The sequence below is a fragment of the Podarcis cretensis genome (genome assembly GCF_951804945.1).
Source record: "Podarcis cretensis genome assembly, chromosome: 2".
NCBI lineage: Eukaryota > Metazoa > Chordata > Lepidosauria > Squamata > Lacertidae > Podarcis > Podarcis cretensis.
The window spans coordinates 111,019,260-111,043,269 of record NC_137171.1 but is presented as its reverse complement, the minus strand read 5'-3'; the positions used below and the strand labels follow the sequence as shown (position 1 = coordinate 111,043,269).

The 24,010-nt window shown below is 41.6% G+C and overlaps 2 protein-coding genes across 8 annotated transcripts in view; one reads left to right on the top strand and one right to left on the bottom strand.

Moving 5' to 3' along the window:
* LOC307206991 (uncharacterized protein) overlaps positions 1 to 24,010 on the top strand; it is a 165,290-nt gene that overhangs the window by 2,309 nt on the left and 138,971 nt on the right. The gene's annotated exons all lie outside the window — the stretch shown is intronic.
* The window catches only part of LOC307208659 (uncharacterized protein), a 174,526-nt gene that overhangs the window by 135,461 nt on the left and 15,055 nt on the right, over positions 1 to 24,010 (bottom strand). Inside the window, exon 1 of one of the 7 annotated variants that reach the window (XM_079963504.1) lies at positions 1,740 to 1,874. The exons of the other annotated variants lie outside the window; for them this stretch is intronic. The gene's annotated coding sequence lies outside the window, so the exon portion shown is untranslated. Of the gene's footprint in view, positions 1 to 1,739; positions 1,875 to 24,010 lie in introns of those variants that run through there. 7 annotated transcript variants of the gene reach the window in all.

Sequence of the window (24,010 nt, the reverse complement as noted above, 5' to 3'; positions counted from 1 at the left end):
TTTTTTGAAGATCTTGTTGTTGTTGATCTCTTGTTGTTATTTTCATATATTTTTCCTTTCTCTTTGTGACCTCTGATACTCTCCGCAAGCTGGTTAGAACAGTTTGTAATCCTGCGTGGATATTATTTTTTTTATCCAGTAGCCATATCCAGACGTTTTCCATATAACATCACTCCCATACATCAAAACAGTCTTAGCGTCATTAATCTTCACCAATCTGCCTCCTTTCTCAAAACCTCTGAGGAGATTCACTAGGAATGCAGTCTAAAAACAAATCCTTTCTTCCTGCCCTTCCTCCCGGCTATAAATCCTTTGGCAAGATGGCGACTCCGAATTAATTGCTGCGCCATTCTCAAAAGCTCGTATTGCTTCTCGGTCTCCATAAAGCATACTTTTGGTTAAAGTTTATATCCACACAGACCTTAATCATCCTGCTTGGGTCAGTTCAACCCATGGTTCTAATGAGGAGGGGTTCTTGGAAATCACATAGAAGGAAAGTAAAAAAGGTCCCCCCCCCCATTCAGCCCCGTTGTCAACATACCCCGCCTTTGGTGTATCTTCATCGTAAAATATTCCTGTTTCTCCAGCCCATCGTCTTCTTTCGCAGAGGTCACTTAAATTAGCAGACTTCACTCCCCTTCTTCACTTGAAATATGTGCATTTGCTTCTTTTGTAATTAATTATTCCGAATTGCTGCAACTAGTGCACAATCAGAAACAGCGTCCAGGAGAGCCGAGGTCCACACCGGGGCATTCTGTCTAGGGCCCTCACCCCCTTCTTTCAAATTAGGGGGTGATTTATGGGCACAGCAGGCAAGGGCAGTGTTCCCCATTTCTTTGTGTTTCTAAATGTTATTGCCAAATGCCAATGTGTTTGCAATATTGTTTGTTATGAATAACAAAATCATTTTAAGTTACAGCTGAATAATAATTTCACTATTAATATACTTCATAATTGTATTTCAGTTCAACAATTACCTTGAGAAAATACATACTTTGTTATGTGCAAATGGTTTTAGATACCTATTAGGTCCATAAATTACCACACAGCCTATATTCTACACAAAAAACAGCAACAATTTCGACATATAAACAATTTGGACAGCTGGACCTATAAAGGGCCCCATTCCCTCCAGTAGCTTAGGGCCTCATCAAACCTCAATCCGGCCCTTTCCCCCCACTACTTTATGCAAGGAGTTCAAGAACAAAGAGCTCTTTGGAGGAGGCCTCAGCCCTTCCTTCTTCCTGCCTGGCCCCCCTGCCTTTGTTTTCCTCCCCATCTTTCCCTCTTTCTCCCTCTGCCATCCAGCAATCCATGTCCCCATCTCCTCTACAAAACAGAAGACTTGGATGTTTGGATGTTTTTGGTGTTTCTTATTTTGTTGGAAGTCGCTCAGAGTGGCTGGTGAAACCCAGAAAATGGGGGCGGGTATAAATAGCATTTACCGTATTTATTTATATAATTATTACTACCATGGAGAGGCTGGTCTGCAATGCCCAACCCTCTCCCCTTTCCTGCCTCCTTTCCTGCAACTCCCTTTGCACCAGATCTGGGCAGGAAGAAGCTTCTCTCTTTCCACAACGGACCCCCCACCCCCCTTCAAGGCCCCATTAAGAGAAACAGCTCCCTTTCCTTTCCTCCCTTCTCTTCTTCTCCCCATCCCGGGGCTTCTCATCCTGGACCCCCCACCCCCTTGCCAAGCCCCTCCCCTCCTTCCCCGCCGCTGGCTTTGCACTCACCCGAAATCCCGGCAGCAGCAGCGCCCCTGGGCAGCGGGGGCGGGAATGGGAGCCCCCGCCTGGGAGGCAGGATATTTCCGGGGGCGGGATAATTGCAGTACCCAGCCAATGGGGAGAGGAGGGAGGGAACCTGGGCTTCCAGTTGAAGGAACGTATGCTCGTTGCCTTGAATTCATCATGCGAAAGGCTGGGCTGGATGAATCCCTAGCCGGAATTAAGATTGCCGGAAGAAATATCAACAACCTCAGATATGCAGATGACACAACCTTGATGGCAGAAAGTGAGGAGGAATTAAAGAACCTTTTAATGAGGGTGAAAGAGGAGAGCGCAAAATATGGTCTGAAGCTCAACATCAAAAAAACGAAGATCATGGCCACTGGTCCCATCACCTCCTGGCAAATAGAAGGGGAAGAAATGGAGGCAGTGAGAGATTTTACTTTCTTGGGCTCCATGATCACTGCAGATGGTGACAGCAGCCACGAAATTAAAAGACGCCTGCTTCTTGGGAGAAGGGCAATGACAGGCCTAGACAGCATCTTGAGAAGTAGAGACATCACCTTGCCAACAAAGGTCCGTATAGTTAAAGCTATGGTTTTCCCAGTAGTGATGTATGGAAGTGAGAGCTGGACCATAAAGAAGGCTGATCGCCGAAGAATTGATGCTTTTGAATTATGGTGCTGGAGGAGACTCTTGAGAGTCCCATGGACTGCAAGAAGATCAAACCTCTCCATTCTGAAGGAAATCAGCCCTGAGTGCTCACTGGAAGGACAGATTGTGAAGCTGAGGCTCCAGTACTTTGGCCACCTCATGAGAAGAGAAGACTCCCTGGAGAAGACCCTGATGTTGGGAAAGATGGAGGGCACAAGGAGAAGGGGGCGACAGATGATGAGATGGTTGGATAGTGTTTTCGAGGTTACCAGCATGAGTCTGACCAAGCTGCGGGGGGCAGTGGAGGACAGAGGTGCCTGGCGTTCTCTGGTCCATGGGGTCACGAAGAGTCGGACACGACTAAACGACTAAACAACAACAAATGCTCGTTGCCTTAAAGATTAAAGGCAGAGAGTGGAAGCTGCTAGAGGGGAGGGTGCTGCTGCTCATACTGACTTGGGGAAGGGGGCGTGGCTTAAGCAGCACAGCTGACCCCACGTCTCGGGGTGCAGCAAGCTTTGCGGGGTGGGGGTTGTGCAGTGCAATGCAATACCTATGGAACTGGGGTTGGGGGTGGAGAGAGAGCAGGCAGGGAAGCGGTGGGTCAAGTGTGGGGGTATTGCAGCTCCTTCATCCTAGTTGCAAATAAGAGATGGGGCCTCTCCCTGAAGGTTCTCTCTCTCTCTCTCTCTCTCTCTCTCTCTCTCTCTCACACACACACACACACACACACAGATCCCACGAAGAGCCCTGTAGTTTGATCAAGCCCATCTAGTCCCGCACCCTCTTAGAATCATAGAATCGTTGAGATGGAAGGGGACCCTGAGAGTCATCTAGTCCAACCCCCTACAATGCAGGAATCTCAGCACTGTCTCCTCATGGTGGCCAGGCCTGCAAGGAGGGTGGGAGCCCAAGAGCATCTCTTTCCTCCGGCAGCTTCCGGGAACTGCTATTCAATTAAGCATAAGAATATTAATATTACAACCACATTATTTATACCTGCTCGTCTGGCTGGGTTTCCACAGCCACTAGGGCAGCTCCCAACAGAATATTTTTTAAAAACCAATGAAACATTAAAAGCTTCTCCATACAGGGCTGCCTTCAGATGTCTTATAAAAGTCAGATAGATGCTTATTTCCTTGATATCTGACGGAAGAGCGTTCTAGAGCGGGTGCCACTACCAAGAAGGCCCACTGCCTGGTTCCCTGTCATTGAGTTGATATAGAGCATCTGTCCCAAATTTGTCAGCTTCTCTCAAAGAAGCAGAATCAGGAAGTTTTTTATGTTTGATGTCTTATTATGTTTTTATATTTTGCTGGAAGCCGCCCAAATTGGCTGGGGAATAATAATAATAATAATAATAATAATAATAATAATAATAATACCACTTGTTCAGTCTTAAAATTTATATGTACCAGTGCATTTGGAAACATAAGAATAACTTGAGGTAATATATGTGGATAGATTCAGAACTTACAGGGTTAAGAAGTTCTGAGTGACGTCTCACATTCCTGAGGCGTGGCCAAGTTTAAGCAGAGGGGAGTGTTTCTCTGTGTGTCTGTTCTGTTCCGGCTTCTGACAGAGAAGGAGCACAAGATGAGCGCTCTATCTCCGGGTGTTCTCTAACGATGTTTATCTGCATGATTAAAGACCGAGATATATACACACTAACGTCCGAGTGTGTTTGATTCTGTACACACACGCACTCCAACAGTTTCTACGCTGCCAGAGCTCTGCTACGTAGCTGCCGGAGGACGGAGAGAGAGCACAGAAGGAAGTGTGCTGGACCCGATCCAATAAGCTACGCTAAAAGCCCAAGAATATATTTATACAAAAGCTTTGCTCCCGATTCATTGCAATCCTACCGGCTGAATTTGATCCAAGTCCTGGGATAAATCAGTTGGTAGAGCATGAGACTCTCGGGGGTTGTGGGTTCGAGCCCCACCTTTTCAAAAAGATTCCTGCATTGCAGGGGGTTCGGCTAGAAGATCCTCTTGGTCCCTTCCAACTGTTTCATTCTGTGGTCTATGAACCTCACTTATTCACAATGAGGGAACCACCACAATTTTTTTTTTTAAAGCAAAATGTTGTTAGAAGTTCTGCAACCCACCTTTGCCTAATAGGAGTTTGCCTTTGTAAAACTGGAGTGAAAGGAGAAGGAATCTCAGGGTGAAAGGAGAAGGAATCTTTTTTTTTGTGGGGGATATGGCTTTTCTGGTCAGCGGGCAGAAGGAGCTTGGGTCTATCCTTAGCTAGAGATCTGCCATCCCCTTGTCTCTGTCCAGATTTGAGTCTCTGCCTCCGAGGAGTTTAGACGCACACGGTTGCCACATGTTGACTGCAGCAGGCGATGGATCCCTCGCATGTGTAAACAACCAATGGGGGGGTCACTCTGAAACACCACAGAGGCTGGGCATTGCTTTGAAGAATATCCTGCAACCAACCACCTCCTGGACACTCTGGTCTCTCCCACCGCCAATAAAAACAAAATACCGGTTTACCTGACACTGACACAAAGGGTCACATGCTACAGAAATGAGTGCCTAATGTGTTTTAAAGCAGTTGGTGACATTTTAAATTTTGTCTTCTCCCCCCCCCCTTTTTTTTGGCTCTGTTGGGGGGGGATATCTGGTTGGGGATTAATTTGAGTATAACTGTTTTGTTTTTTGTTGTTTTATTGGTTGTTGTATAGTTTGTGTTTTGTTTTTAAGGGGCAGGATCAGGGCTGCATGGAAGTGGGCCCCAGCGAACAGAATGGCTGGGGCAGGTTCCACAAGGGGGGGGGGGAATGCACTGGGACATCTGATCTCAGTGATCATGGGCAGGAGGAGGAGTTACGCTAAGACCAGACCATGTCATTACCGAGGAGGCAGGCTTAGTCGTTGTTTGAAGACTATCCCTGCCTCTGGGTCTGGTCTTGACCGGATGGATACTGGAATCAACAAGGGAAACCCACATAAGCTGAAGGTGTTGCTGGGCAGTTTAAAGCAATATCAGAATGCTATTAAAATCAGTTAAAATGATTTACATTCTTTATACACAAAGAATGCAAGCAGGATGAAAAAAGTATCCTGGCAACACACTTCCCCCTGCCCAAAATCCAACATGTGGCAGAGTCCTGTGGGCATATATAGCAGGGCTTAGCAAAAAGCAACCATGGGCCTTGATTTATTTAAGAAACATTCTACTTTTCTGCTGCCATATGCTTCCCTTCCTCCATCACGAAACTCAAGGTGGTATACGTGTGGCCTCCTCCCAAGACCCAGGACTTCTTAGCCTAGGCAACAATATGTCCTACAAGCCGGTGTCATTCAATCTTGGGTCCCTAGATGTTGTTGGACTACAACTCCCATAATCTGCGGCGCTCTTAGTCAACAAGGACCCAACTCTGATGATCTCGGTCTTAGGCCGGAGCCTGCAAGTAAGTGTGGGAACCTCTGGCCCTCCAGATGTTGCTGAATTACAACCCCCATCAGGCTCAGCAATCGTCATCTATGGCTATGAAGGAAGGGGGATGCTGGCATTGAGAAGAAGTTGAAGGCAAGGTACTCTCTCTGTCTCCAGTGCACCAGAGCAGCCTGTCCAGTAAAGACATGGAAGAAAATGCTGAGGCACTGAGTGCTTCTGATCCAAAACATTTCCCTTTTCCAGCACACTCCATTGCTATCCATCCCTCTCCAGTTTTCCATTCCTGCTGTCCACCAGCGCCCCACCCCCACAGCCAGTTTTCTCTATCCACGGACCATGTGCAGTTCTCATTGTGTGGCTTTGGCTATCTTTCCCCCCCACCTAAAAATTTATTGGACATACGTAACCAATGGAGCTGCCTCAAGGTTACTGGTACCTCCCTCTCTTCCTTGGAAGAAGGGTTCCATTTTGGCCACATAAAGGCTGGCAGCTAGGAAATAGAATTGGCTATTTGTATACGGGATTGTATACGGGTGAGATTTTCCACCCTTGAGCTTTTGAACTACACCTCTCATCAACCTTGACCATCTGGGCTGAGGCTTATGGGAGTTGTTGCCCAACATCTGAGCAACCCCATGTTGGATATCCCTGCTCTATACTTCTTTTATTTAATTTCTATACCACTTTATAATTTTAAGAAAAACCTCAAAGTGATTTACAGCATACTAAATCAAAAAATATACCGTAGTTTTCGCTCCATGACACACATTTTTTCCCTCCTAGAAGGTAAGGGGAAATGTCTGTGCGTGTTACGGAGCAAATGCTTCCCTCCTCCGTGGCTCGCTTTGAAACAGCAAAGCGGGAGAAGAGCCGCTGAGAGGGGAGGAGAGAGGGACAGAGAGCCTGTTTCTTTAAAGGAGCAAAGCGGGAGAGGTGAGGAGCCGCTTACACGAGTGTCCGGTTGGCTCCTTTAAAGCAAGCAGGCTCTCTGTCCCTCTCTCCTCAACACTCAGCTCGCTAAATAGCAGGAAATATTTTCAGCTCGCTAAAAAGCCGGGGAGGAGGGAGAGAAGCAGAGCCTGCTTGCTTTAAAGGAGCAAAGAGGGAGAGGAGAGGAGCCTTCTCCCCTTATACCCCTCTTCTGCATGATTAGCAGCATCCTTCTCCACACACTCCACGCGTGCTCCTTGTCCCTTGAGTGCTTTCCTTCCCTCCCCACTTAAAACGTGGTTACAAAGCACAGCTCCACATGGATCCTCAGGATTTTTGCATGGGGCTACCCCAAACTCACCATCAGATCACATGTCTGTGGCCACAGAATGAACCACAAAAATCATACATCCACTGTTTCGTTTAGAATATTTTTTTCCCTTGTTTTCCTCCTCTAAAAACTACGTGCGTGTTATGGTCGGGTGCGTGTTATAGAGCGAAAAATACGGTAAATAAAACAATGTGAAAAATGTGAAATATAGAGCAGTGTTTCCCAACCTTGTGCCTCCAGCTGTTTTTGAACTACAACTCCCATCATCCCTGACTAGCAAGACCAGTGGCAAGGGATGATGGGAATTGTAGTCCAAAAACAGCTGGAGACACAAGGTTGGGAAACACTGATATAGAGTATACGGTCAAAGCAACGTAACAGAAAACTAAACTATTATCTTCAAGATTTCAAAACAACACATTACAAAGGAAGTCAACTACAGAATACATGTTAAATAGGGCTGGGTGAGTCTGGGCCCCGCCCCCTAGGCCAGGTGGGAAAGGCCTTGCAGGGAGTGGTATATAGATGGCATCTTACCCCCAAAAAGCTTGCTAAAATGTATAAAGGGAAAACATCAACCTGTGGGAGATGTAAAAAAAAGGAGGGCTCATACTATCATACGTGGTGGACCTGTGTAGCCATTGGCAAATACTGGAATGATATTTAGAACGAGTTTAAGAAACTATTTAAAATTACTTTTTTAAAAAAAACCCAAAGATTTTCCTACTTTCCTCATTGTTTATGTATGGTATAACAGCAGCTAGAACCCTTATAGCAAGGAGCTGGAAAAATGAAACGCTCCCAGAGATTACAGATTGGCAGATACTCATGTTATGATATCTACAATTAGCAAAACTGACGAGATCAGTTAGAGGAATATGGAAACAAAAACAACTAGAGAATGGATAATATTTCAGAATTATGTAAAACTTTATTGTACAAATAACTCTATATGAGCAGAAATTGAATGATATTTGTAAAGAAAAAGATCAAAGGAATGTATACAAAGCAGAAAGAAATGGTATTATATAATGTAAGCCTGTGTAAAAAAGAATGTTATATCAAACAGTAGAATGAGCGGGATGGGAATGATTGTGTCGATGAGTAGTTTTACTATGTAAATAACTTTGTCTTTTTTCCTTACTATTATTTCTTGGTTTCTTATCTTTTTTAATTCTTTATTTTTTTCTTTCTTTATAAATTTTCTATTTTCTATTATTTTGTTTTTTCTACCTGTTAAGAGATTGTACATAATGTTTGTATGTTGTTGTTTAGTCGTGTCCGACTCTTCGTGACCCATGGACCAGAGCATGCCAGGCACTCCTGTCTTCCACTGCCTCCCGCAGTTTGATCAAACTCATGTTTGTAGCTTCGAGAACACTGTCCAACCATCTCGTCCTCTGTCGTCCTTCTCCTTGTGCCCTCCATCTTTCCCAACATCAGAGTCTTTTCCAGGGAGTCTTCTCTTCTTCTTCTTCTTTTTTAAATATATTTATTAAAGTTTAAAGAAAGATTACAAAAAAGTTGCAAAATAAGAAAAAGAGAGAGAAAAAAGAAAAAATTACAAAATACAGAAAAGCAAAAAACAATTAAAATCAAATCAATCTTTTCATATCTTATCTTTCGTTTACTTGTTTCCCTGACCTCCTCACACCTCCCTTTTTTGTATTCCAGTTCAGTTAGTTAAATCAGCAAATCTTTTCCCTCCTTGTTTTTATCTTATTCCTCTACCTGAATGTATTATATCTTTACATTCTCATCTGATAGCAATCCATTTTTACATACTCCTTTATAACATTGCTGCTAGAACCACTTAACTTCATGCCAACATCATTCTAACATTCATTAATTTTGCAGTGTTTATGTAGATAGTCTTTAAATTTCTTCCAATCTTCTTCCACCAACTCTTCTCCCTGGTCTCGGATTCTGCCGGTCATTTCCGCCAATTCCATATAGTCCATAACTTTCATCTGCCATTCTTCCAGGGTGGGTAGATCTTGTGTCTTCCAATACTTTGCAATGAGTATTCTTGCTGCTGTTGTAGCATACATAAAAAAGTTCTATCCTTCTTTAACACCAATTGGTCGACCATGCCCAAGAGAAAGGCCTCTGGTTTCTTGAGGAAGGTATATTTAAATACCTTTTTCATTTCATTATATATCTTCTCCCAGAAAGCCTTGATCTTTGGGCACGTCCACCAGAGGTGAAAGAATGTACCTTCATTTTCTTTACATTTCCAACATTTATTATCAGGCAAATGGTAGATTTTTGCAAGCTTGACTGGTGTCATGTACCACCTGTATATCATTTTCATAATATTCTCTCTTAAGGCATTACATGCCATAAATTTCATACCTGTGGTCCATAACTGTTCCCAGTCAGCCAACATAATGTTATGTCCGACATCTTGTGCCCATTTTATCATAGTAGATTTTACCGTTTCATCCTGAGTATTCCATTTCAACAGCAAGTTATACATTCTTGATAATATCTTACTTTTGGGATCTAACAGTTCTGTTTCCAATTTTGATTTTTCCACCTGGAAGCCAATTTTCTTGTCCAGATTATAAGCCTCCCTTATTTGATAATAATGGAGCCAATCTCGCACTTTATCTTTTAGTTTCTCAAAACTGCAATTTCAATTTATCTCCTTCTTGTTCCAAAATCTCCCAATATTTCGGCCATTTGGCCTCCATATTGAGCTTTTTCTGAGCCTTCGCTTCCATCGGTGATAGCCACCTTGGGGTTTTATTTTCAAGCAAATCTTTATATCTTATCCAGACATTGAACAATGCTTTCCTGACAATATGGTTTTTAAATTCTTTATGTACTTTGACCTTGTCATACCGCAAATATGCATGCCACCCAAATACATTATTGAAACCTTCTAAATCCAAAATGTCTGTGTTCTCAAGAAGCAGCTATTATTTCAGCCAGCAAAATGCTGCTGATTCATAATAAAGTCTAAGGTCTGGCAGGGCAAATCCACCTCTTTCTTTTACATCAGTTAGTATTTTAAATTTTATTCTGGGCTTCTTGCCCTGCCAGACAAATCTGGAAATATCTCTCTGCCTCTTCTTGAAACAGTCCATTTTGTCCAAAATTTGCAATGATTGAAACAAAAACAACATTCTTGGCAATACATTCATTTTTATAGCAGCAATACGGCCTAGCAAGGAAAGCTTCAAATTTGACCATATTTCTAAATCCTTTTTCACTTCTGACCAACATTTTTCATAGTTATCTTTAAATAAATTCAAGTTCTTAGCGGTCATATTAACTCCCCAGGTATTTTACTTTCTTAACCAATGTTAAACCTGTCTCCATCTTTCTCAATCGGTGTTAGATTTTTCTCTAGAACTTTAGTTTTTAACTTATTCAACTTAAATCCTGCAACCTGACCAAATTCTTGAATCAATTCCAATACTCTTTTAGTACTAGATTCTGGCTCCTGTAATGTCAGTACTAGATTGTCTGCAAAAGCTTTCAATTTGTACTTATATACCTTTAACCAGTTGGTCCCTTCTGATCATATTTAGGAGAACCTCCAGGACCGAAATAAAGAGCAATGGGGAAATTGGGCAACCTTGTCGTGTCCCTTTCTCTATCTTAAATTCCTCCGTCACCACATTGTTAACAATTAGTTTAGCCTTTTGTTCTGAATAAATTGCACCTATACCATTTCCAAAACCTTGACCAACACCCATCCCTTGAAGATTTTTCTTCATAAAACTCCAAGAAATGTTGTCAGAAGCTTTCTCCGCGTCCACAAATATCAAAACTGCTTTAGTATTAATGTTCACTTGTAATTTTTCTAAAATATTAATGATATTCCTTGTGTTGTCAGACAAGTGTCCGCCCGGGAGAAAGCCTGCTTGGTCTTTATCTCTTCCACTAGTACTTTTTTTAATCTTTTAGCCAAAATATCTGCAAAGATTTTGTAATCCACATTAAGCAGAGATATGGGGTGGTAGTTCTTAAGTTGTGTCTTCTCAGACTCAGTTTTCGGTATAAGTGTAATGTAAGCTTCCTTCCACGGCGCTGGTGCTTTTCCCCCCTCCAAAATTCCATTACAAACTTCCTTTAGTGGTTGAATTATCCAATCTTTCAAAGATCTATAATATCTTGAAGTTAAACCGTCCAGCCCTGGAGATTTACCCAGATGCATATTCTGGATATCACCTTCTACCTCCTGTTCCGTTATTTTATAGTTCAATGTTAACTTATTTTCCTGAGAGATTTTTTATAGTCCATTTGTTTTTAAAAATTGATTTATATCAATCTCTTTCTGTGGCCCTTGTGTATATAATTGTTTAAAGTATCTCTGGAAACATTTTCTAATCTCCACTGGATTCTGTATATTCTTTCCTTCCACTTCCAAATTTGTAATGGTGTTAAATTTTTGTCTTTTTTTCATTTGCCAGGCTAATAATTTCCCACATTTATTAGCCGATTCAAATGTCTTTTGTCTCATCTGTTTAATTTTCCACTCTATTTCCTGATTCATCATTTTCATATATTGAACTTGATGTAGCTTTATTTCTCTCAGAATCTCTTGTGACTTTGGTTTCGCTCTCAGTTTCTTCTCGCCTTCTTTTATTTTCTCCAAAATTTTATCTTTTTTCTCATTTTGAGTTCTCTTCTTTATTGCATTCTGTTGAATCAGAAACCCCCTCATAACCGCTTTGCTTGCGTCCCAGATTACTCTTTTTTCAATGGTAGTATTCATATTTATCTCAAAATAATCTCTCAAAGTTTTTTGGGCCTTCTTGGTAACCTCTTCGTCTCTAAACAAGGTGTCATTCATCCTCCATCTGAAGGAGCCAATCGGTGTTAGTTTCATCTCCATTTTCACAGCATTATGGTCGGAGCAAGTTTTAGGACAAATTTCCACTTTTCTAGTCTTTGGAGCCAGTCCTCTACTTATCCAAATTTGGTCAATTCTTGTCCATGTCATTTTGGCTTCAGAGAAGAAAGTTCCCTCTCTACCCAAGGGGTTCTTTGTTCTCCAAATGTCAACTAAGTCCATATTGTCAGTCATCTCAAAAAAGGTTTTTGGTAGTCTGCCGTCCTTGTCTCTGTGCCTTGTCCATATTTGTAGATACCACTCCATTCATATCTCCCATCATAATGATATTATAGTCCAGATAGTCCAACAAGGTCTCATGCATCTTTTTAAAGAATTCAGATTTCCCCTCATTTGGTGCATAAACTCCTACTATCAAAAATTTCTCTCCTTGTGTTTGAATTTCAATTGCCACAAATCTTCCTTGATCATCTTTGAAGATAAATTTCGGTGATAGGCTCTCTTTTGCATAAATCACTACTCCTCTTTTTTTAACCTTGTCCGATGAGATAAACTCTTGACCCAATCTTTTATTGATCAATACTTTTCTGTGTAGCCTTATCACATGTGTTTCCTGTAAACAAATCAAGTCCAATTGTTCCTTTTTTAATAAATGAAAGACTTTTTTCCTTTTCTGCAGGGAGTTAAAACTATTAATGTTCCAACTTAATAGTTGCAGAGCCATGATGTAGTTACTTTGCTTTTCCTCCAACTGCACCCAGTGTTTGTTCTTGTTCTGTCGGTGGTATCACTTTCTCTGAGTTGTCCAATCCAAAAGGTAGTGTTGCTATGTCTAGTATTCCTGTTTTTAGTGCTCTTGGCTCTTCTCCAGATTCTTTCTGCAGGTCTTCTCTGTGATCTTTCAAAAATCTTTCTTTATCGTCCGCTGATCTTATTTTTATCTTTCTTCCTTTAAAGCTGAAGGATAGGCCTTGGGGAAATTCCCACCTGAAAACAATTCTATTACTTCTTAGCAGGGCAACCAGATCTCCGTAGCTGGACCTAAGACCCAGAAGGTATTTCGGGATGTCTTTAAATATCTCCACTCTTGATTGATGTATTTCCAAGGTCTTCTGAAAATGCAGACTCAAGATTTTATCTCTCTCCTCTTTTGTTCGGAGGGTGATCAAACAGTCTCTCACCCTCTTCTCTCCCCCCCTTCCAAGCCTAAAAGCACTTACTATCTTAAAGTCTTGATTCTCAGAATCTAGGTTCCAAAAGTCTGCAAATTCCTGCATAAGAAAGTCACTTAGGTTGTCTTTCTCAAGTTCAGGTACGGCCCTGATCCTCAAGTTCGTTTGTTTTTCCTTCAATTCAATCATAGACAACATTGACCTATGGTCCTCGAGTTGCCTACATATCGGTGGTATCTTCTCCTCTACGGCAACTGCTTTTTTCTTTGCTTCTTCAGCTGTCTTTCGGGTCAAAGTAGATTCCTGCAGCAATTTCTCAATAGTTTCTGTATTAGTATTCACCTTCTGTCCCAAAGTTATTAATGTTTGTAGTGTTTTGATCAATTTTAGTTGATGCTTCAGCTACTTGTTTAATTTTTCCAAAGATTCATTAAATTTGCCTAATGCCAGAGCTAAAACATCTTCAGATGCCATTCCTTTTGACTTAAGTTGAACAGATGCTGCCCCTGGTGATGCAGAAGGGCCAGATGCTGATGCTCTTCGCTGCTGCCACGATTTACCAGACCTTGTTGTTTTTTCTTGAAGCAAGTCTATTTTTTCTTTTCCATCTGCCATAACACTTTAACTGGAGCCCAAGGTCGATCCCACGGCCAGAGTTTGTTTTGAAGTGGAAAATTCCCCTGGCCAGTTGTTGTAACAATTTCTAACTTTCTCTGGGGGGACACAGTAACAGTCAATACTTGTTGCATTGAAATAACTCTTTCTAGTCCCCCATTTAACAAAATAAGCAACAGTTTCAATTTCAGTTAGTTTTCTGTTACCTTAAAATCAGGAGAAACCAGTCAGAAACAATCTATCTCTCTTGCAGAGTTAGCTGTCAAAAATTACATTGTCCATAAGCAGCGCGCTTCACAATGCGGCAATCTTATTGTCCATTGGCAGCCCGTTCCCAGGCTTTAAGCGGTGGAATTTTGTTTCCTTTCCTCTCTTGTTGCAGGAAAATTTACTTCTCCCTTTCCCCCCCTCCTGCAACCAAGGGAGGGAGATCTCTTGTATTGATGTTAGGATTATAGTCCTTTTCAGTCGACTTTCCAGGTCTTAGCTTAGAAGTTCTTTGCTTTGATCCGTTTACAAGAAGCGGAAGGCGAACTTCCTGTTTAAACCTTCCCGCTTCGGTGCCAAATTAAACCTATGTTTCCCTTATTTTCAGATCTTCAGATTTAACCTACTCACAGGTAGTTGTTTTGATGGCCGAATTGTCACAGGAAAAAAGTCAGCGCTCTCTGGCAACAGCTGTGCGGCTTCGCTCCACGGAAGAAGCAGTTGGTTCTCCGCACCACGCCGCTCACCCCGTTCGCTCCGAAGCCTGTAGTCGGGTTCCCTTGTAAATTGGGGGGGCGCTGAAGGTGCCTGCTGAGTCACAGGCTTCACCCGCATGTGATTTTTAGAGGGTTCGCCGCAGCGGGAAGACCCAATTTCCGCAAAGCTTAATCCCTCAAAGTTAGAGGGAATCCACCATTACCAATGGCGCCGACCCCGGAAGTCGAGTCTTCTCTTCTCATGAGGTGGCCAAAGTATTGCAGCCTCAGCTTCACGATCTGTCCTTCCAATGAGCACTCAGGGCTAATTTCCTTAAGAATGGATGCGTTTGTATAGACATGCAAATTTTTTAATGAATAAAGAATATTATTTTTTTAAAAAAAGGTTGCAATCAACTTATCATATGTGATACACGCGCTTCGCTCTAATGCCTTCTGAATTAACTTGCACTCCAAGACAAAGGGATACACTCCTGCTAAATGCACACTTGCTGATTACAGGCGCATACTTGGGAGAAACAAGAACTAGCCTTGCAAGGAAAAAGTAGCATCCCCTCTACTTCTCTTCCCTTCTCCCCTCGCCCCCACCCAAGGGCCAGGCCCATGCTTGCTCCCCTAAACCAAAACCTAACCAGGGACACAGCTGAGGAGAGCTGCACTGAGGCGCATTCGTGAGAGCCTCCCTTCGAATCTTCCCGGGAACAGGAGGACTGTATAGATTTGGACCAGTGGTTTGCAGAGGAACATAGTTCAGAAGGCAGAAGCTGGGAAATACTGAATGGGGAACAGCTTGCAGAAGAAATGGTTGATCTTTGCCTTAATTTGTAACTCAATGCCTTGAAGATCCAAAAACATTTCTTTTTTAATGCTGATAATGCTTTTATTGTAGCTTTTTTATTATTATTTCTGTACCCCCTTGCTAACAAAATATTTTTATATATATGAAAAGCAAATATTGGATTGAGAAGATAATGGTTTGTAAAGAAGAAAAGGGTTTGTTTTTTTAAAAAAAATTGTTTGTCTTTGTTCTAATTCAATTCAATTCAAAATCCTTTATTAGGCATAGCACACCACACATTAACAAACAAACATCATATACAAACTGTATAAAATATGGGTACAGCAAACACAATTTATCCTAGTCCTATTCTTAACTCCCAGCAATTAAATGGTGTACATGAATAACATAAGACAATATAATATAATAAAACGCAACATCACCACCTACCATTAACAACCACTAAGTCTCTTTATCATGGCCCATTCTTTCTTCATGGACAGCTCTTAAAAATTCGGCCGCTATTAAAGTAATTTGATCATCGCTGACCGCCAGCATGTCCTGAACAGTTGGTTGAGTAAAAATCTGTTTATTGAATTTTAGGGCCTCATATAATTGTATTCTGGCATAACTGCCAAAATCACAGGAAAAGAATATATGCTCTAAAGTATCTAGTTCCTTTTTACTGCATTTGCAGAGACGCTCAGATTCTGGGATAGCTAAATATCTTCCTCTCACTACCACCGAGGGAAACATGTTAAATCTGGCCAACATAAACAGCCTACACGATTCATGTTTCTTCAGATTTGTCATGTATCCCTTTTGGAAATCTCTACACAAAGGGAGATTTAAGTGGATAGGAGAGCAGGTGCTATGCTTTGCAACCTCAAGCATGGCGAGAGCACTTTTTTCTGTGAGAGTCTTCCTAATAATTTCCCATGTATCTTTGGGATCAGAGATTTCAAAGTCAGTTAGAATGAGCCCTATAGAATCCAGTTTTCTCCTACATATCAATGATAGATTGTAGATTGCACTATCACTTAAAAGATCGTAAAGTAGAGAATTAGGGGATAGGGCTCTATAATGGAGGAAGATCCAATATTTCAAGGTCCTCAGCCATGCTCTTACTGATAAAGGCAATATTCCCAGCTCACAACATATTGTTTCATATTTTACTGAGTTTGCAAGTCCTAATAATGACCTCAAAAGGGAAGCGTGAAATTTATCCAACCTCTTGAGGTCACCTGAAATCCACACTGGTGTGCTGTATAGAAGTTGGGCACAAAGTTTCATATCAATTACTTGCAATACAGCTGGGATGAATCTGTTTCCTACTAGAGAAAAAAAATAGGATTTTATATGGTGGGCTGTCACTTTGGCCTTAGCTATAGCAGCACATATATGTGTATTCCAATTCATATTATTTTTAAATGTGATTCCCAGATAATTGAAGTGCTTAACTTCCTGTATTAGATGTCCATTAATTATACAGCCTTTTGGGTTCCCTCTCTTTCTGAATTGCATAATCTTTGTCTTATCATAATTAATTTTGAGATTATTAAGAGAGCAGTAGTTTGAGAAACTCTTAAATAATTTTTTTAAAGCCAAAACAGAGAGTGAAATAATTACAGCATCATCTGCATAAAGTAGTAAAGAGAGTGGGCAACTGTTTAAATAAGGAGTATGAGTGGTTGCGTTTTGAAGGAATAATGGTAGGTCAGATAAAAAAAGATTAAATAGGGTGGGGGCCAAGATACAGCCTTGCCTAACTCCTCGATTGTTCAGAATAGGACCTGCAAGTCTACCATCTTTTGATACTTTAACATATATTTGGTTATTAGAATGTAAACTTTGAATCAGTGTAAGTAAATATGGGTCAATACCAAGCTGTTCTAGTTTAGTCCATAGTTTGTTGCGGTCGACCAAATCAAAGGCACTTTTTAAATCCACAAATGCCACAGAGTTTCCGTTTATTTCTCATGACATATTTATCCACAAGATGACTTAACACTAGACACTGGTCAAGAGTTGACGAGCCTGCCTTAAAACCAGCCTGCTCTTTACCAGGTAGACCTTTTGTCAGCATCCATTCTTCCAATTTAATAAGCAGAGATTTGGCATAGATTTTGCTTATGCATGGTAACAAACTTATAGGCCTGTAATTCTCTTGGCAATTCCTATCACCTTTTTTGAAGATCAGTACCACTATTGAGTTGTTCCACAACTTATGTACAAGGGCTGAGCGATAGAATTAAAAAGCGGCACAAGTTTAATGGCTCACCATTCTATATCTAATCTCAACAGATCTATTGGGATGCCATCCATACCAGGTGATTTCCCTTGCTTAAACGAAAGGATTATTCTTTTCATCTCCTCAACAGTAATTTGAAATTGTGTGGTTTTTGCCAAAGAAACTTTAAAATTTTCCTTTTTACAAACTGATCATAAAAAACAGCAGTAAAATGTGAAATCCAAACCTCATCGCTTATATTAGGGAACTCAGTGGTATCTTTTATTGAGAGAAGTGACCAAAAAGTTTTAGTATCTTTAATTTCTAATGCAGTGACAATTTCTGACCATTTGGCTAGTGCAAACTCAGATTTTTTTTCCAGGAGCATGTTCTTAAAAGCATTTTTCATTTCAAAATAAGTCTTCCAGAGACCTTGAAAGTTGGTAATATAGGCTTCTTTTAGACAAGTTCTAAGCAGCGCCTAGGGCTTGCCGATCGAAAGGTCGACGGTTCGAATCCCTGCGGCGGGGTGCGCTCCCGCTGCTCGGTCCCAGCGCCTGCCAACCTAGCAGTTCGAAAGCACCTCCGAGTGCAAGTAGATAAATAGGGACCGCTTACCAGCGGGAAGGTAAATGGCATTTCTGTGTGCGGCTCTAGCTCTGGCTCTGGCCAGAGCAGCGATGTCACGCTGGCCACGTGACCCGGAAGTGTCTGCGGACAGCGCTGGCCCCTGGCCTCTTAAGTGAGATGGGCGCACAACCCCAGAGTCTGTCAAGACTGGCCCGTACGGGCAGGGGTACCTTTACCTTTACCTTAAGTTCTTTCTATAGTTAATACAATCTTTATCAAACCAATTATACTTATTTAAAGGTTTATTGCTGGACTGAGGGTCTAAAAAAGAAGAAAATAATTCCTGGATAGTCTTATAGTAACAATCATTATCCTCCAAGGGCATCAAATTTTGGTTAGCCACAGGTTCCAGAAGAACTGGGTTATTTTCAAATACTGCTAATAGATCCTCCCTATTTTTATCACTTATATAAATTCTTTTGGCATAAATAGTCTTACCAATACTAATAGGAGGTCTAATACCATTATTTCTAGGATTCCTGTACATCTCTAAAACTATTGGGAAATGGTCACTCTCTGAGCGAGGTACAACTGTAAAAGAGGCAATTTCATTTAACATTTCAACGGAAACTAGAGAATAGTCGATTACGCTCCTACCCCTTTTGGAGCTAAAAGTAAAGTTTCCTGGAATATCCGGCTGTTGATTTGTAGCAGTGTCCAAGTGCACAGCGGAATGATGAGGAATACGTGCACATACTCTAAGTTGCTTTATTTACATTTCAAAGCTGGTAGATTACAGAAAACCATCTTGTCTCTGCTGGAGCAGAAAATGCATCCTCTCCTCTGAAGCACAGAGAGAATCACACACTGTGTGAGAACAGTGAAAAACAGGAAACCAGTGTACGTCACATCCAGTTTCCCTTTCCCGTGGGAAAACTCCAACAGTACAGACTGTGGAATGTAAACATTGTCTTGTGACAAGCCTTTCGCTGCACAGTGAAGAGAGCAGAAACCAACATCCTCCCCCTTTCTGTGAACATCCCTGGGCAGCGTGTTCGTACAATATCAGTACAAACCCAACTTCTGCACATAGGTACAGTGTTGATCCCTTGATACAATCTTGGACAATACATCAGCAGGAATTTCATTACCTGGCATATAGGACACCGTTACGAGTCCCTTCTGAATACGTTCCCTAGCATGTTGTAACTTCAATTGCAAGTGCTTCGTGCTTTGCTTACAACCTTCAGAATTCAGCAAAGCCAAACATGCTTTGTTGTCCTGGTAAACCTGGATTGGACATTTGACAGGAATTTTCATATCTTTGCACAATTGTAACAACCATTCACAATCCTTAAGTGAATAAGACAGTGCATTCAGTTCAGCTTCACAAGTACTTAAGCTAACTGTTGTTTGCTTCTTGCATGACCAATCAAATAGACCCTGATTGTACATGTAGCAAACTCCAGACGTACTTTTCCTGTCTGTAGTGTCACTTCCAAAACTTGCATCTGCAAATATCTCAAGACCACCAGACTTCTGATTGTTAAATCTCAGTCTGTAATGCATAGTGCCTTTCAAATACCGCGCTATGCGTTTCAGAGCTTTCCAATCCTTAACAGTAGGATTGTTGACTTGTCTGCTTAGCAAATTACAGCTAACAGCAATGTCTGGTCTTGAACATCTGGCAATGAAGTTTAGCTTGCCTAGCACACTTCTGTACAGTGTAGTGTCAGAAAATGCTTCTTCAGTGTCATCTACCTGATATCCTGTTGTCATCGGTGTGTCTACAGGGTTAGCATCCATCAGGTTTAGTTTGCCTAACACATCAGCAATTTTCCGTGACTGGTGTACTAGAATGTTACCATCTTGATCTCTCTCTATTTCCATAGATAGGTAGTTGTTTACCTCACCAAGATCTTTCATGTCAAAGTGTTCTTTCAGTTGAGCTAGGGCGTTATTGTACATTGTGACATCTTTCCAAAAGAATAATAAATCATCAACATAAAACAAACAATACAGTTTCTTTTGCCCCTCCTCTTTGACAAATACACATGGATCAGCTTTCCCTTGCTGAAAACCTAGAGAAAACAATACCTCAGTGAGTTTTGTGTGCCAACACCGTGCACTTTGTTTGAGACCATAAAGGGACTTTTTCAGAGCACAAACAAATCCCTGTTTTACCTGTACGCCATCAGGTGGAAGCATATAAAGTGATTCATTTAGAGATCCGTACAGAAAAGCTGTATTCACATCGTGGTGACTAATGTGTAGATTCTCCTCTGCAGCTAGCTTGAGCATAAGCCTAATGCTCTCGTACCTAACTGTGGGTGAGTAGGTCTCGTGATAGTCTTCACCTGGTACCTGTGCAAAACCTCTGGCTACCAATCTGGCTTTGTGTCTGACTATCTTGCCATTTTGATCAGTCTTCGCTTTGAAGACCCATTTGCTTCCTAGCAGTTTCATTCCTGGAACTACTGGTACAAGTTCCCATGTTTTGTTCCTTTCCAAGGAATCAAGCTCAGCCTTCATGGCATTTAACCATGGCTCAGCTTCCTTTGAATCCAAATCCTGGATTTCTTGGAAACTTGAAGGTTCAAATACCTTCTTGGAGCTTTTAACAGCTGTTACTGCTATCTTGGCAAACTCATCAGCAAATCTCTTTGGAGGTCTGCCTTTTGTGGCTCTTTGTGACCTGCGAATTAGCCTTAGGTCTTCAACACTCTCCTCTTCCTTCTTAGGAGAAAAGCGACCTATTGTGAACAATGGTTCCTCCAATTCTTGATCAGAGCTTTCAGAGGGTCGCATAGAGGCTTTCGCACTCTTGAAATCCTCTGAATCACCTGATTCAGTTTCAGACTCAGAATCAGAACTTTCATCAGTGGGTGTGGGTTGCTGTGGCTGCTTTTGACTATCCTCAGTCTCATCACTGTCATCAGGATAACATTGGAAAATTCCCACATTCTCCCCCCACTTGGCATTGTACTCAACACTTCTTGTGAGCTTAATAGTCTTAGAGTCAGTCATCCTTATTCTGTAAGAACCTTTCTCATAACCTAGAAAGATACCATGCAAACCACGCTTGTCTAACTTGGAGTTTTGTGGTGAGTGAACCCACATGTCAGAACCAAAAATTTTCATGTGCTTGATGTATGGTTTCTTGCCAAACATCTTCTCATAGGGGGTACAACCAATCGCTGAAGATAACCTGCGATTATAACTGTAAGTGAAACATGAGAGAGCTTCGGCCCAATAACTCTCTGGAAGATTTGCATCATGTAGCAAAGTTTTTAACCCTTGAAGCAATGTCTGATTTGCTCGTTCCGCAAGTCCATTCTGCCATGGCGAGCGAGGACTAGACAAATCGTGTTGAATTCCTTTCTCAGTCAGAAAAGCTTCAAACTGCTGAGAAGTGAATTCTCCCCCGCGATCACTGAAAAGAGTTTTTACCTTCTTACCTTGCACATTTTCCAACCAAGCACAGAATTCCTTGAACCTAGGAAAAGCCTCTGATTTCTGCTTGAGATTGTACACATAAATATACCTGGAAAATGCATCAATGAGAACCATGAAGTACCTATTTCCTCCCAAAGAGGGCGCTAGCGGTCCAACCAAATCAGCATGAACAATTTGGTATGGTTCTGTAGCTTGCCTACTAGACACCTTACCTTTCGCAGCCATTTTCACCTTGTTTGCTGCACATGCCTTGCACTTCATGTGGTACCTGCAGGGTTTAATAGTCATACCTTCAGCCAAGGCAGGCATTTTAGATACTGCCTCTCTCCTCTGAAGCACAGAGAGAATCACACACTGTGTGAGAACAGTGAAAAACAGGAAACCAGTGTACGTCACATCCAGTTTCCCTTTCCCGTGGGAAAACTCCAACAGTACAGACTATGGAATGTAAACATTGTCTTGTGACAAGCCTTTCGCTGCACAGTGAAGAGAGCAGAAACCAACACCGGCCACATTGAGCCATTCAAAAATGAGAGGTTCAATTCTAAAACCAATTGTAGAAGTTTTCCTCCCACTTTATTAATAATGATGTCCTTAGAATTCCTCCCTATTCTCAATGGAAGTGGGGCATCTTCAGCTAGATTTGAGCCATAGCGTTTATAGAGAGCTGTATTGTCTGATCCAATTTGAGCATTGGTGTCTCCCATTACAATCAGGGGAATATCTGGAGATTTACTACGTATTAAATACAACTCTTCAGAGACTATATTCCAACCATAATCTGGTCTAATTTCCAGCTCTATGGGAGGAAAATATATATTTAGAAGAATTTCCCTGTATACAATGGTAAGTGATAACAGTTGTGCAAACCCTCCGATATTTCTGATATAATTAATTTTAAGGTTAGAAGACTGTTTAATACCACAGATCAAACCGGCTTTAGGGCGACCTTTTGTTGACATTTTAGTAGCGGGTAAATTATAGGTAATAAAATTAGGAATATTTAAAGGTTTAAGAGACCAGGTTTCCTGCAAAAGTATTATATCATAAGATTCAAGAAAATGTATAAAATCAGGATCAGCTAATTTACATGAAAGTCCAGCTACATTCCAGGACATAATAGAAAGTTTGGAGAGAACTTTGATTTAAGGGTGCTAGTGAGGTATGCGTGGTGCATTCCGGATGTCACACCAAGTTCCTCTGGTTCTTACTATTATCCCTTTCAGCGGGATCATATAGTTCAGATGCTAATTCAATTATGTTTAAAGATGTATTCAGAATGCTCACATTTGAGGAGGGTGGAATGCTAGGGTTGCAACCTGTCGCACCTATGCTGGACACTTTATTTGGGGAGCCCAATTCAGTCTCATTTAATTCTCTCATGTTATCCCATGCTAATGTAGTGACCAGGTTTGCCTCTGGGATGGATTGCATGCGAGCTGGGTTATAGGAGGGGCGTTTCAGCTCCAGGATCTGAGAGGATGGATTCATCTCCACAGCAACCACTTGGCCTGGGGCAACGGAGGGTTTCTCAGCCCATAGATCCAGTTCGTGACGATAGAGGCATGAGGCCTGATCTGGGACATACTCAGATATGTTTTGATTATGTAGTCCTGGTTGGTCCTTCGTCAAATTTGTCAAACAAGAGCGAAGGTTATTCAGTCTATAAAGTATTTTGTTCTGAGTTTCTTGGGGGAGAGCGCAGTAGGAGTAGATTAAATTATTTTCAAAACTTTCGAACCCGTTACCTTGGCTCGCCTCATATAAAGTCCCGGGCGAGTCTGGTCTTTGAAGATCATTAATAAGTAACTCTGGGTGGTGATTAGGCGAGTCCTCAGTGTCTTTTATATCAATTAGTGTGGTGTTCAGCCTTTTGATGAGGTGTTGCAGTCGAGGTCGCAGGACTGGTGAAGAGTGGGATAGGAGAGGCCTCATTTTTAAAGTACCTTGATATTTTTACACCACTTGTCTTTAGGTGTTCTCTGTGTTTATATATCAGTTTTGCCATTCTCCGATCATGGAATGTAACCACCGCCCTGGCAAGCAAGCCATCAAAATATAGATATTCCACTTGGTCCAGCTCCGAGGGATTACTCAAAGTACCTGGCATATATGCCTTAATGAAGTTCAGTAAATAGACTTTGCGATCCCCTTGAGATAAGAATCCTGGAGGCTTAGGATAGCTTGAGAAAACAAGCTTGTTTTGAAGCAACACCAGCTTCCAGTTCTTATTTGTTGGAATGCTCTCCTTTTTTGATTTGGAGTAGTCTATAGTTAAAACGTAGGACCATGGATCTTGGGGCGACAAATCTTGCTTCGAGCTTGGCGGTGGAGCAAGCATTGAAGGTTTTAGACAATCAGCACAGCCGTTTGGGGGCAAATCCTGTTTAACTGACTTCTTGGCTGAAGACTTCACCGGGTTCCCTGTAGTCCCAGAGGCTGTTGTCCTCTCTAGTAGGTTAAAAAGCTTTTTAAAAACCATTTTTAATAATGCACTGTCTTAAGATTTTTTGTTTTTACTTTTTTAAACATTTTTTACAACTATGGATCTCCTTTTACAAGCATTAGCTCTGCAGGCTTTCTTACCCTTCCTTAAAGGGCCACTCCTACAGAGGGTGGGGG